The sequence below is a fragment of the Hemicordylus capensis genome, chromosome 5 (assembly GCF_027244095.1).
Source record: "Hemicordylus capensis ecotype Gifberg chromosome 5, rHemCap1.1.pri, whole genome shotgun sequence".
Taxonomy (NCBI): Eukaryota; Metazoa; Chordata; class Lepidosauria; order Squamata; family Cordylidae; genus Hemicordylus; species Hemicordylus capensis.
The window spans coordinates 174,178,355-174,192,044 of record NC_069661.1 but is presented as its reverse complement, the minus strand read 5'-3'; the positions used below and the strand labels follow the sequence as shown (position 1 = coordinate 174,192,044).

At 42.1% G+C, this 13,690-nt stretch overlaps 1 protein-coding gene across 14 annotated transcripts in view; it reads left to right on the top strand.

Moving 5' to 3' along the window:
• Nucleotides 1–13,690, top strand: part of FOXP2 (forkhead box P2) — a 727,796-nt gene that overhangs the window by 322,162 nt on the left and 391,944 nt on the right. The window lies entirely within an intron of this gene.

Below are 13,690 nucleotides of genomic sequence, written 5' to 3'. Positions count from 1 at the left end.
TTGTATCTAATTTCATTAACTTATTTACAGATATAAATGTTCTTTTCAGTCTATTTAATAATAGAAAATATATTAAATATTTTAAAAGTTTTACATAGTTGCAGGGTTGCATTTGGCTGTGATAGGATTGTTTCACCAATTTTCACGGTAAAAAATGGTTTGCAACTGAAGCTGAAGGATTTTTTTTTTAGCTAAACTAAGGAATGGGAACTTGTATGGAAAAGGAAGATGAATGTTTGTCACTGAACCCTACTGAATCTAAACAAAGAAGGATTACCTAATAGTCCTGCAATGCATTTGAAGTACAGTCTGCAATTTGTTTGGGGAGACAAATGGAATATGTGTTTTGAATTCCCTACATTTTTTTGCTAAATACTTTCAGTCATGAATACACTGTACTCTGGCCACAAAATGCAAATTGGAATTCTCTCATATATCCAAAGTGCTTTTTATGAACTAGTAAGGATGGATTTCTTCTTTGATAGAACCTTCAGTGTCAGCTCAACAAAGTTACAATATAGCAATTCAAACTTTGCCAATTATTCTGTTTAATCTTGAAAAATTGGATACTTAAATTCTCTGTAATCTGAGTCCTCTATAATTTGTGTTCAATATTATAAGACTCCACAGATGTCTGCATTACATAAGGGGGGAAAAGAACCTTAATGGCTATTTTTAATATTAGAAAAGAAACAGTTTAATTATACATATTATTTAATCTTAGCTGTTTTCCTTTTCAGAAGTGAACATTACATTGCGCTCAGTGAAGTAGACACATATGTTAGGACCCACGGGCTAGAATACTACCCCAGTTTTTAAAAATATTAGTGGAATATGTTAGTTTTTTAAGCTCAAAGGCATAATAATTACTTTGTTTAATTTTTAATTATTGTCTCTCCATTAGTTTCACCAACCCTTCATCAGTACAATCGTGACATTTTATGCTTATAATAGTGCAGTTTTGCTAAGTGGAATCAGTTGTAAATATAGTGCCTAGCAACTGTGCAGAGTAAATATCATTATCAATGTAGTAAATAAAGCTGGCTGTATTTGAATTTAATACTTTAAAAGTGGAACATATACTATTTTGAGCTTTATGCTTTCAAAGGCTGCATTCACACAATCATGGAAATTCTAGTTAGAGTTCACCAGGATTTCTGAGCCAAGTAGTTCTAATTGTGAAAATGCAGAATTTACAAACAGTTCTGGTCAAACCCCTGTGGTTGAACTGCATTTAACCAGGATAGGTAACTTGGATCAGATCCTGGTTAAATGCAGTTTAACCACAGTGGCTTGGGTTATTGCAATCAGCTCCACAGGGCTCAACAATCCTGGTTACGTTTTTAACTGTGATTGTATGTATGAACACAGCCATAATTGTATGTCTAAGGCTGTGTCTATATATTCAACAGAATGAGGTGGGAGAATAGATTGTAACTCCAGGTGTTTGGATACCATGGTTTCCCTCACATGGCCTAGATACCATGCTTCCCCCACATTTAAAAATACCTTCCCTACACAGAAGATTGCTACATTATTCCTGACCTTTTGCAGCTATGCTAGTTTTCTATATGAGGTGAGTATTTATTTGGGGGAGCATTAAGCCATGGCATATCCTCCTTTGAGTCTGTAGTCCATTCTACATCCGTTTGCTGCACAAATGGACCTTACTATAGAAGGAACCATGAAAGGCTCTTAAATCAGACCATACTGATGTCCCAAGAAAATAATCACTCAGCTATTAAATGAGAGCAGAAATGTAGAGCTGTTGTCATAGGGGCTATTAAGAGGAGGCCAGGGTTCCATTATGATCTAGGAAGATATTTAATATCTGTGTGCCTTTGTCTCAGAGCTAGCTCACGTGAGGGGGAAGAAATGCCGAGTCATCCTTGTTGAGCTGCCTGACTGGGCTTCCCATAAAACTAATCTATATTTCCAGTAGAATTAAAATGCTGCCGCCGCCACCCCTCTTATTGACAGAGCTTGAACCTCCCTTAGGCATGGGGTGGAATCCTAGGGGAAATTCTCTTTATTTTGCTATTGGATACGTACAAAAACCTTCCATGTGTAGGCTTACACATAATAAGAAAACTGATAGCTGTTGAGCGCTTGAGGACACTTTTGCACCAGAGAAATCCCCTTTCCACCCTCCCTTTTTCTTGAGTTAAACACCAACTCTGAGAGGCTCGTAAAAAGAAAAGAAAAAAAACCCAGTTTTATTCAATTACTACAGACTGCTTCCACCTGAGGCTTTTAGGTTTTAAATACACTCAAAAATACTTAGTAAGTTACAAAAATAGGTTGTCTTAGGCCTCAATTTCAGGTTGCATTTAGGCACGCTTAAAGGTTTACAAAAGCAAACCTATATCAGGCAGCAGCGGAAACCTAGGAAACCTGTATCGGGCAGGAAGGTGCTGAAAGGCATCATCTCATACTGCGCAGGGGAAGGCAATGGTAAACCACTCCTGTATTCTACCAAGAAAACCACATGGCTCTCTGGTCGCAAGGAGTCAACACTGACTTGACAGCACAATTATAATTATTATAAAAGTTTACAGAGTCTTTTGCAATGCCCTAGGTGGGTTGAGCATAGGCTAGTGTATCTTATTTTAATTACATTGCAGGTAAACAATAATAGAACAGTATCAGGAATGTGCAGAACACACACCAAAGAAACAGAAATTCTAATGCAAATTCTTACTAAACCACTTTCTCCTACCCTAAACTTCCGAAGCCACTAGCCTTGGCTTCCTTTTTCTTTTTCTTCCTTCCACCAAACACCTCTTGAGAATCAAACGCCTGCAGTTCTATCTTCCAAGAGCTGCAGTCATCTTGTTGTAGCAAACTCCATTACCACATGTCCCCCTTGCTCCTCCAGCACAGAACTTCCTTTCTTGTTCCCAGAATTCCCAGCATCAGTTTTCTAGGTCCCACCCCCTAGGTGGACTGATTGGGCAATCTCTGGAGATCACCAGCCTGCTTGCCCAATTAATCCATGCTGTGGGCCTACACTATCATCAGACGGGTCTCCAAGAAACTGAGACAAAATGGCACCCGACTTCCGAGAAAAGCAAGGTGTGTGGCATGTGCATGGCACGGAGGGGCTAGTAAACCCATCCATGAGGTCCCTGCACAGGCGCAGTAACCCATTTCTCATGACTGCCAATAGGTTCCTGGACAAAATACAAAGTGCTAGTTTTAACTTATAAAGCCCTAAATGGCTTAGGCCCTGGGTATTTAAGAGAGCGTCTTCTTCATTACGAGCCCCACCGCCCATGAGATCATCTGAGGAGGTCCGTTTCCAGTTGCCGCCAACTTGTTTGGTGGCTACCCAGAGACGGGCCTTCTCAGTCGCTGGCCCGAGATTGTGGAATGCGCTCCCTGCGGAGATACGATCCTCCTCATCTCTGGCATGTTAAAACAAACACCTGAAAACCCATCTTTTCACCCAAGCTTTCTCAACTTCCTAAATTTTGGGGTTTTTAATATCGGGTTTATTTTAAAATTCAAAACCCGATTTTGGGGTTTTTAATCACTGTAATTGTTTAATTGTTTTAAATTGTTTTAAAATTGTTAATTGTTATGTTTAAAAAAAAATGTTTTAGCTCCTTACTGTTTTAGTGGTTTGTTTTAATTGTAAACCGCTCTGAGCCATTTTGGAAGGGCAGTATACAAATCAATCAATCAATCAATCAAATAAATAATAAGAATGACTGACAACGGATCACCTCCAGATCCTAAGTTACAGGTAAACAATCTGTCTTTCCATGTAAGCTGCAGCTTGTGCCACTTGTTCCTTTAAAAATGCCGTGGCGCAGCAATGGGATGTATCCCCTGGCATCCCTCGCGTGGTGTCAACACAAGCTGCTGCTTGCACCGAGGTATTTCCATTTCAGTAGCACAGGGGTGGGGGCTTGGAAGATGGGCAGGTAGGACCTGCCTGTCTCTTCTTAAGGGAACCCCTCACCTCAGAGCCGAAATGTTTTGGCGCCAGGGAGCCAAAGTGTTTTAGCACCTCTCTAAAGAGGCGCCGAAACACTTCAGGCTCATCCCTGTTGGAAGCAGCTGTGGGATATCCCAATTTGGACCATAATTAGGGGGAGCGAATTTAACCCTTTCCCTAGTTGAAGTCCTCATCTTGATTGAGTCCCTCTGCAGCTGCAGTTTGCTCTAGAAGTGAAACTGCCATATTTGCTAAAAGCAGCTTCTTTCCCAGAATAATTAGTAGGTGCAAGAAACCCAAACTAGATCAGGACTGCAGTAGGAATAAAGGAATCCCCCTAAGGAACAAATGAATCCTCCTATGAGGCTTTTGACCCATAGAAGAAACAGACTATAATTTGATACCTTATATTATGCTAGTTGGCCAGACTTATCATTGGACGATTCCCATCCTTAGGATTAATACTGAATTCTCACATTGGGTGAGCACCTTAGCAGTCTGTGAAAGCACTAACAGGAGAGTCCAAGATAAGTCTACTTTGTAATTGCTGCTTATGGATGCTAGCACCCAGCCTAATAAGAGTGGTTTCTGCACTGAGTCTGGGAGAGCACGCAATGTACATCGCTCACAAGGGAACCTTCACATGATTATTGAAGAATCTCCTCAGCTTCATCAGTAGGTGATGGCAGCAGCACTTATTGATAATAATAATGTTTATTATTTCTTGTTTACACAGTCAGACAGGTGTTATTGACTGGTTTGTTTTATCCAGACCTCGAGTCCTTCCCAGGAACCTGGGATGCCAGAATTTTATTGTCAATTGTTATAGATATCGTCGCAGAATATAGGCTGTTCCCAGTAAAGCTGCTTTTTGTAATTGGCTGATGGTGATTTCTGTGGCCCCTATGGTGTTGAGGTGCTCTTCAAGGTCTTTTGGAACTGCACCCAGGGCACCAATTACCACTGGGATGATTTTGGTCTTTTTCTGCCACAGCCTTTCAATTTCAATTTGTAGATCTTTGTATTTGGTGATTTTTTCTATTTCTTTTTCTTCTATTCTGCTATCCCCTGGTATTGCTATGTTGATTATTTTGACTTGTTTTTCTTTCTTCTCGACTACAGTTATATCTGGTGTATTGTGTGGCAGATGTTTGTCTGTTTGTAGTCGGAAGTCCCATAATATTTTTACATCTTCATTTTCTACCACTTTCCCAATTTGATGGTCCCACCAATTTTTGGCTACTGGCAGCTTGTATTTTTTGCAGATGTTCCTGTGTATCATCCCTGCTACTTTGTCATGCCTTTGTTTGTAGTCAGTCTGTGCGATCTTTTTACAACAGCTGATTAGATGGTCCACGGTTTCATCTGCTTCTTTACAAAGGCGGCACTTGCTATCTGTGGTTGATTTTTTGACTTTTGCTCTTATTTCATTTGTTCTTAGTGCTTGTTCTTGTGCAGCCAGTATTAAACCCTCTGTTTCTTTCTTCAAGTTGCCATTCTTAAGCCATTGCCAGGTCTTGGTGATGTCTGATTTCCCACTTATATTGTGCAAATATTGACCATGCAGGGACTTATTTCTCCATTTTTGTGCTCGGTTCTTGACTTGTTCTTTCTTGTAGGCCTGCTTTGTTTCATTGGTGTTGAATAGTTTCTTGTTATTGACCATTTAAAGTGCATCTTCTTCACTGTCCTTGATATATTCTTCAAGGCCTCTTTTCTCCTCCTCTACTGTTTGATGGACTTGCAGCATTCCTCTTCCACCTGAGCTGCGAGGGAGGTATAGCCTATCGACATCACTGCAGGGGTGCAGAGCATGATTGATGGTCATGATTTTCCTGGTCTTACGATCTAGCGTCTCTAGCTCTGCCTGGGTCCAGTCTATTATTCCTGCAGTGTATCTGATAACAGGTATAGCCCAGGTGTTTATGGCTTGTATGGTGTTCCCGCCATTGAGTTTGGACTTGAGGATTTTTCTAACTCTCCTGATGTATTCACTTCCAATTTTTCTTTTAACTTCAGTGTGTGCGATGTTATCAGCCTGGAGAATGCCCAAGTATTTGTAAGGTTCTTTCTCTTCCAGGTTCTTGAAGTTGCTTCCATTGGGCAGTTCTATTCCTTCTGTTTTTCTTATTTTCCCTCTGTTCATTATTAATGCAGCACACCTGTCTAGTCCAAACTCCATTGCTATATTGCTACTGAATATACGGACAGTGTTTAACAGTGATGATGATGATGATGATTAATTCCTCACTTTTCTGTTATTAAAATCCTTAAGGCTTACAAAGCAATACAAATATGACACTATCATTTTGTAAAAACAAAAGTAAAACAATCTATAAAAGAAGCTATAAAGCATCAACCATCAGGTAAACCATTGAGTTAAACTTCTACTGAAAAAATAATGTTTTTCATAACAAAATATTAATAGAACAGGGCAGGGGTCTTTTTCTTTTTTAAAAAAAGTGTGCTCCTTCTGTCACAAGCCATCAGCCCAGATATCTCATAGAGAGTGTATGCATGCATGCATGTGCACACACATGTATGTAACTCAGGCCCATTGATTCCCTATGAGGCTCAATTTATCCAGTGGGGGCCCATGTTAAGTTCTTGCACACAGGTACCTTCAGAGCTTATTACACCATTAGTCATTAGTCTGCAACATTTAAGAGAAATTGAGATTGAGATTGAGAGAGAGAGAGAGAGAACATGCACACAGTCTCTATGGCAGGGTTTCTCAACGTGTGGGTCCCCAGATGTTATTGGACTCCAACTCCCATAATCCCCAACCTCAGTGGCCTTTGGTTGGGAATTATGGGAGTTGAAGTCCAATTACATCTGGGGACCCACACGTTGAGAATCCCTGCTCTATGGGATACCTGATTAAATACCTGATTAATAACTGACTGAATGGCTGGGCAGAACGCCCTTAAATTTCACATGCTGTTCTTATATGGTTATGACATTAAGTGTGCAGACATTTGAGGCCATTGATTCACTTGTTGATTTTTAATGAATTTCTTTAAAAAAGCTTTATAACTATTTAGAAGTGTCATAGGTGCTTTGTTTTAAGGCAGATGGTTACAAAAAGTTCTGGAATTTAAACACACACACACACACACACACACACACACACACACACACACTGTCTATCATTCAAGTTTCATTTGGAGGAAGCTGTCCCATGCCTTCATATAAAACAAGTACCGTCATTTTTGCACCCCATGTTATCACTCCAGAGTGCCTGGATAGAAAATTCTCAAAATTCATATGGTGGCAGCACATGATGATAACATTAAATGTGTAGACATCCAAGGAGATCAGTCTATCTATTGATTTTTAATGAATTGTAAAAAAATGTTTTCAAACTTTTAAAAGTTTTTTAAAATCAACAGGTGCACTGATCTCCTTGACCAGCCACACATTTAGTGCTATCTTCATGTATTATTTTATTATTATTTTACATTTTATATCCTGCTCTTCCTCCAAGGAGCCCAGAGCGGTGTACTACATACTTAGGGCATACTTAGGTTTCTCCTCACAACAACCCGGTGAAGTAGGTTAGGCTGAGAGAGAAGTGACTGGCCCAGAGTCACCCAGCAAGTATTTGGCTGAATGGGGATTTGAACTCAGCTCTCCCCGGTCCTAGTCCAGCATTCTAACCACTACACCATGCTGGCTCTCACACACAATGCTGGCTCTCATGTAGGGACACCACATGAACTTTCAGAGCTTTCTGCCCAGTTATTTGGGAGTTATTAATATTTTTGAGTTTCCCATTGTTCCCTATGTAGAAATGGTGATTTAAGTTGGAAATTGGGACATGACTCTCCCTTGTGGCATATATTATATATTCACTCTGAGTAAGTAAAAAAAAGTGTGCCGTCGAGTCGGTGTCGACTCCTGGAGACCACAGAGTACCAGTGGCGATTCAAACCGGCAGCCTCTGTCTTGCTAGTCAAGTCATTTCCCTGCTGTGCCATTAGGTGGCTCTCACTCTGAGTACTCCCATTGAAATTAATAGAAGTAAACTTGTCCCATTAATTTCAGTAAAACAGTTTGAGTAACTTAATCTGGATGTAAGCCAACCAATGATTGGAATAGCCCATCTCATAACAGTAACATTTAAAAGTGTTTGTGTGTGTGTGTGTGTGTGTGTACACATACTGTATATGCATAAAAACACAAATGTAAGAATTACAATTAGGGAGACAGGCTACCACAGTCATGGTCTCACATCCACATTTATTGAAATAGGACACGTTTACAAGTCCTATTAATTTCAGTGGGAATACTTATTACTATTTTTCTGAAGCCTTTCAGTCAGGCTGAGGAGAGGAATATGCTGAGCTTCAGCATGCAGCCACCCAGTCAGGAGCAGAGGAGGGGGTTCTTCACCCTCTTCTCTCCCCTTGTGAAGCAGATACATTACTGGGGAGGCATCTGTTTTAGGGATATGCACAGAACAGTGTTTGTATTCTGTTCTGAGCTCGGAGCTCAGAACTCAAGAGTTCTGAGCTCGGAGTGGGATGCAAATACCCAGAGCATTCCATCCGAATAACCGGTTGAGCTGGTTGTTCTGACAGAATGAGCTCAAAATGTTCCAAGAATTCCAAGCATCATTTTAGACTTCAAAATGGCACTCTTCTGGCCTCTTTGCACACGTGGTAGCCATTTGTGTGGTGGTGCTGACCACATAAATGGGTGTCAAGCATGTTCAGAAGCCAGAAGAGTACCATTTTGGAGTCCAAAATGGTGCTCTGAATGTTCTGGCTTGGAACGAGGTCGTTCTGTTCTGAGTTGAGAACAGGCCCTTCATTTGGAAAGCGTTCTGTTCCAAGTTCCCAATACTCGGAATGGCACGTTTCACATCTGAACGTTCCACCGAAAGAACATTCTTCACATTCGTGGTCTGTTTCAAGCCAGCAATCCTAAGAAGATGAACAAACAATGAGGCTGCAGTGCTGTAGCAGCAGGAGGGCTCCGAGTACCCCTGGGAGCAGAGGTGCACGTAGGTAATTTTGGAGCCTAGATCTAAAGGCCTTTGAAGGGCCCCCTCCCCTGCAGATTAAGCATCAACATGCTCAGCCAGGAGACCACACCATCCTGGACAGACTAAAGAGGATTTGGTGGCCCTCAGGAGTTCTGGAGGCCCTGGATTTTGACCTGGACATCCGGGGTAAGAGCACCTCTGCCTGAGATGCCTTTGAGTTCTCGTACAGGTACTGATACCCCTGTTGGTCCCCTGAAGAAGGGGAAGAGTAGATTCCCTAAGGAGTGAGTTCCAGAATTTGGGTGTGACCACAGAGAAGGCCCTCTCCTAGTTTCCAACAAGTGAGCTTCACATGTTGTTGGAGCCTGAGAAGGGTCTTTCCTACAAATTCATGCAGTTCTGTAGAGGAGAAGGTCATCTCAGGAATCCCCATCCTAAGCATTAGGGCTTACTCAAGAGTAATTATTTGAATTGCCCCCAGAAGTGGACTGGGAGCTAATGCATGTTTTGTAGTAGGGGAGAGAAATGATTTTTTAAAATCTGCTTAGTTATATGTAAGCTTTTTTGTGATTACATGGCTGTTCTTATTCTGAAAGGAAGAGCAAGAGATGAAGGGTAGGGCTGCAGCATATTGGAAGCCAGCATATAGACCACTCTGGCTTGAAACCACAGCCAAGGGTCTTCCTCTCCCCGCAAATACCCAGCATCTTTGAAGTAATTGTGATTCATGAAATGTTTCCTTTGCAGCTATCTACATCACTGTGGGGACTGCCAGAAAAGCAGCAGGCTTCCCTCCCTCCTGCCCCCCCCCCGCCCCCGCAAACTGTCAAAGTGGGGAGGTAGAGCCATGCAGATGAAGAAGGAAGGGAGCTGAATAATTTAAAAATAGGCGGTCTAGAATATGACAGAGTACTATATAGAGGCAGAATAAGAAGTACTGTGTAGAGTAGAGGCTTTGAAATCAGTATGTAGAAATATGAGAGAACTGTTTTATAAAATAATGTACCACTGTGTTGAATTTCTGACAGGCTAAATAAAATATATCCAGGAACTAGAGTAGACTGTTGGAAAAGTGGATCAATTCAAGCTGGTTTTTTAACATATGTGATGGGACTGTAAAGAAAACTGAAAAAGTTGGGAAATGATACTTAATGTTAATAGAATAATTGGAATTAGATTGTTAGATCTTAAGGTGTTTTGAGGATATGCCTACAACACCAAGAAAACAGAACCAATTATATAGAAACCATTGAAGGTGGGGAGGCTGAAAATGCCTAAGGCCAAGGGTCTCTGGGGGCTGCCCGCCACATCCTCCTACCCACCCTCTGAGTCACTTTGAGGCAGCATGGGGCTTCCCTGATTCCATTATTAATTTATTAATTATTAATTCAATTTGAGAACAGATAGCCCCTTTAATGTGAGCCTGTTTTCACTGACATAGGGCAGCACAGTAGGGGTCAAGTACCAACAGGTAGGTGCTGCCTGGCAAAGGCAGACTAGTGGCAGTGGCAGGGGGCATGTCCTAAAATCTTGCTCTGGGGCCACCTCCAACCTTGCAATGCCCCAGCATAGAACATTACTATCTGCAAAGGTGGTAATATCTAAAAATTGGAGGAATCCTGATAAATTGACATTTATCATTTATTTTCACATTTGTGGTAGTTTCTTCCCCGTTGCTCTCCCGCTTAGGAGTATATAGCCCTCAGAGGGGTGGGGAGGAGTTGTCATTCACCCTGTTTCTCCTCCTCCTGTCAGGGAGAAGGGTTGCACTGCTCCTCCCCTGGAGCCTTCAGGATCTGCCAGGCCAGCTCCAGTCTCCACTGACCTGCTCATTCCTGGCCAAACACCCTTCAATTAATGCCCGGCATCAGGACAACCCCAAGCCTCTCCCCTTGGCTCCTCCCTTGCTGGCCATACTGTCTCTTTTCTTGTTCCCCAGGCAGCCTCTATGGCTGCCATCTTTCTCAGCTCCGCTCCCACTGCATGCGTTGCCACATAGCACCATAGCACATGGGCAGGGGCAGCTTTCTGCTGCAACCAAGCAACATCCTGTCAGGCCATGCTGGTCAGGCCATGAAGGTCAGTCTCCTCTCCTTGCTCTTCCTGTGCTCAGGGGGCGGGCACCACTGTTCCCTGCGGGGTTGGACATGTTGTGATCTCTCCTCCTGCCGCCATGCGTCCTGATAAGTGTTCCAACTGCTTGACAGCTGGCATGAGGGCAATAACATTTCTATCCTGCTCTTCTTCCAAGGAGCCCAAAGCAGTGTACATGGTTTTATTTAACCTCACAACAACTGAACTGAGGTTGGACTGAGAAGTAAGTGACTGGTCCAGAATAAGTCAGTGAGTTTCATGGCTGAATAGAGCTTTGAACTCGGTTCTCTCTGGTCCTAGTCAGACACACTAACTGCTACACCATGTAAAGAATGGATTGGGAAAGTCTGGTTTTATAACCCATATGTCAAAAATCTCTTAACAAGTAGTGTTAAGAGATGGAAGGCAATCAAGATCTAGGTTTAATGTGCTGTAGAAATCTTTTATTCAATATTGGAAGCAGAGTCATATCATTGAAAATTGATATACATACATGTTTGGCTATGCTTGCTGTAAGTTGGCTACATATGTTTCAGTTATATAATCATGGAGCCTGATTTTAAGACCTGATTGCACAGAAATGAAATAAGCATTATTTTAAAAACTGTAGTGAAATACGTATTGGCGTTTTAAAGAACTGTTTATTGTTGGTATAATTTTATATGTTTATAGTTGTTAATTCTTCCCCCCTTTTCTTTCTTTACAATCTAGTGTTTGAAATTTATATTTAAAATAAATAAAATTAATTTTTTAAAGAGGAAGGTAAGAAACTCTGAGAAATGGGCTGGAAATGGGTAGAGTGTCCAAAGCGGAAAATTAATTTTCTTGACCTCCTATAGGTGACAAAGTCTAACAGGATCATGATGTACTGTAAAAAGAGGGCTGTCTAACATGGCAATGGCAATGTTAGTAAGTTTATCCCTTATCTTCAATTTTTCTGTCCTGCATTAACTACTATTTTGATGTAGTAAGTAATTTTTTCCTCAGATACTGTATGTCCATCTGTGGACAAATTTTTAGATTTGCATTTGTCCTTGTCATCAATTTGTCCTTATGAAAATAATCTTCCTTTAGAAAGTTTATCCCTTATCTTGCATTTTTCTGTCCTGCATTAACTACTATTTTGATTTTGATAAGTTCACTCTGTGAACTTATAAGTGTGGTAAATAAAATGGGCGGGTAGGTGTGAGGTGAGATTAAAATAAGAGAGAGACACCAGTAAAACAAGAGCAGGTTTACTATAATAAATCTGTTGTTATAAAAAATGCCCCTCCACAAAAAAAAAAAACCCGTTCAGGAACAAATTATATGAAGTTCAGTTGGCAAGAGTACAAAGTACAAAATATAAAACAACAAGCTTACTAGCCTTCTCTCCTAAGGCCTAGCAGGTTCCAGTAGGAAGATCACTTGACCTTCCCTAGCAGTTTCAGCCCGACTCTACTCTGCTTTTGTTCCAGCCTTCTGGCTATAGGGGCGTGCAAGAACTGTTGATGGAGCACCGGTTCGGAGCTGTGGGGAGCAGGAGCTTTTAGAAAAAGGAGAGCAGGTCCTAACCTGCGCTCTTCCATTCCATGCAGCTTTCTGCTGCATGGGGGTACTTGGGCCAAGCACCACCCCAGCAAAATGCTACATGGGGTGGCGGAGAGCAGGTAAGGACCTGGTCTCCTTTTCCTTAAAGCTTGCACTCCCCGCTCCCATTCTCGCGGTGCAAAATTGGTTTGGAACTTGTCTGAACCAGTTCGGCACCGAGTTGGTGTTAGAATTGTGGTTTATACACACCCCTATCCGGCTAACGCTCAGCAGCACTCTCTCTCACAGAACTCTTCTCCCATATGTAGTCCTCCTCCTGGCCAATGGATTACCACAGAGGCAGTTGCCTACGGTGGCGAATCCAGGAGGAGTAGCAGATCTTGGGAAGGGGGACAAGTTTTTTCTTCTCCTTTTGAACTTGTAATCCTTAAAAAAAAAAAAAAACTTTTAAAACTGCCACTGCTGGCAGTGACGGTGGCGAGAGATTAAGCCTCTTTCCTCCCCAACACTGCAGCAAGGAGGGTAGGGGTGGTGAGTATGAAGCCCCCCATTCAAAATTCTAAATGCCGCCATAGCAGCAGGATGGGGGCCAGTGAAGACCGCACAGCGGCGGCTGTGGGAAGCGCCGGGGGGTGAGAGGCAATGTAATGGCCTTTACATTAAAATGTCCCTGCGTGGCGGAATGGGGTGACTGGGAGGGTGGTGGTGTGTGTGGGGAAGTTCCCCCATTTTACCTTAAGGCAAGCAGCTTCCGCTGCATGGAGGAACTGGAGCGAGGGAGAGCTCCTTCCAGCTCCCCTCCTCCCTCTCAAATGAGTGCATACCCAGAAGCAGCCCAACTGTGGTGGGGGTGGAAAATCCTTGGCCGCCTACGGGCAGCAAAAGGCTTAATCCACCCCTGCTCCTGGCTGTTCAACCCTCCCTTTTATCCAACTCCAAACAGAGACATTAACCAATCAGGAAGTTTCTTCTCTCAGACAGCCAGAACCTTCTGTCTCTGCCTGGAGATAACCAATCATAACACTTTGTAACTTTCCCTACAGAACTCTGCAACAGATAACGTTTACCTCAGACTTGACATTAGAAGTTTCTACCTTTTAACCCCTGCAGAGGCTAGAGGGAACACAGAACAA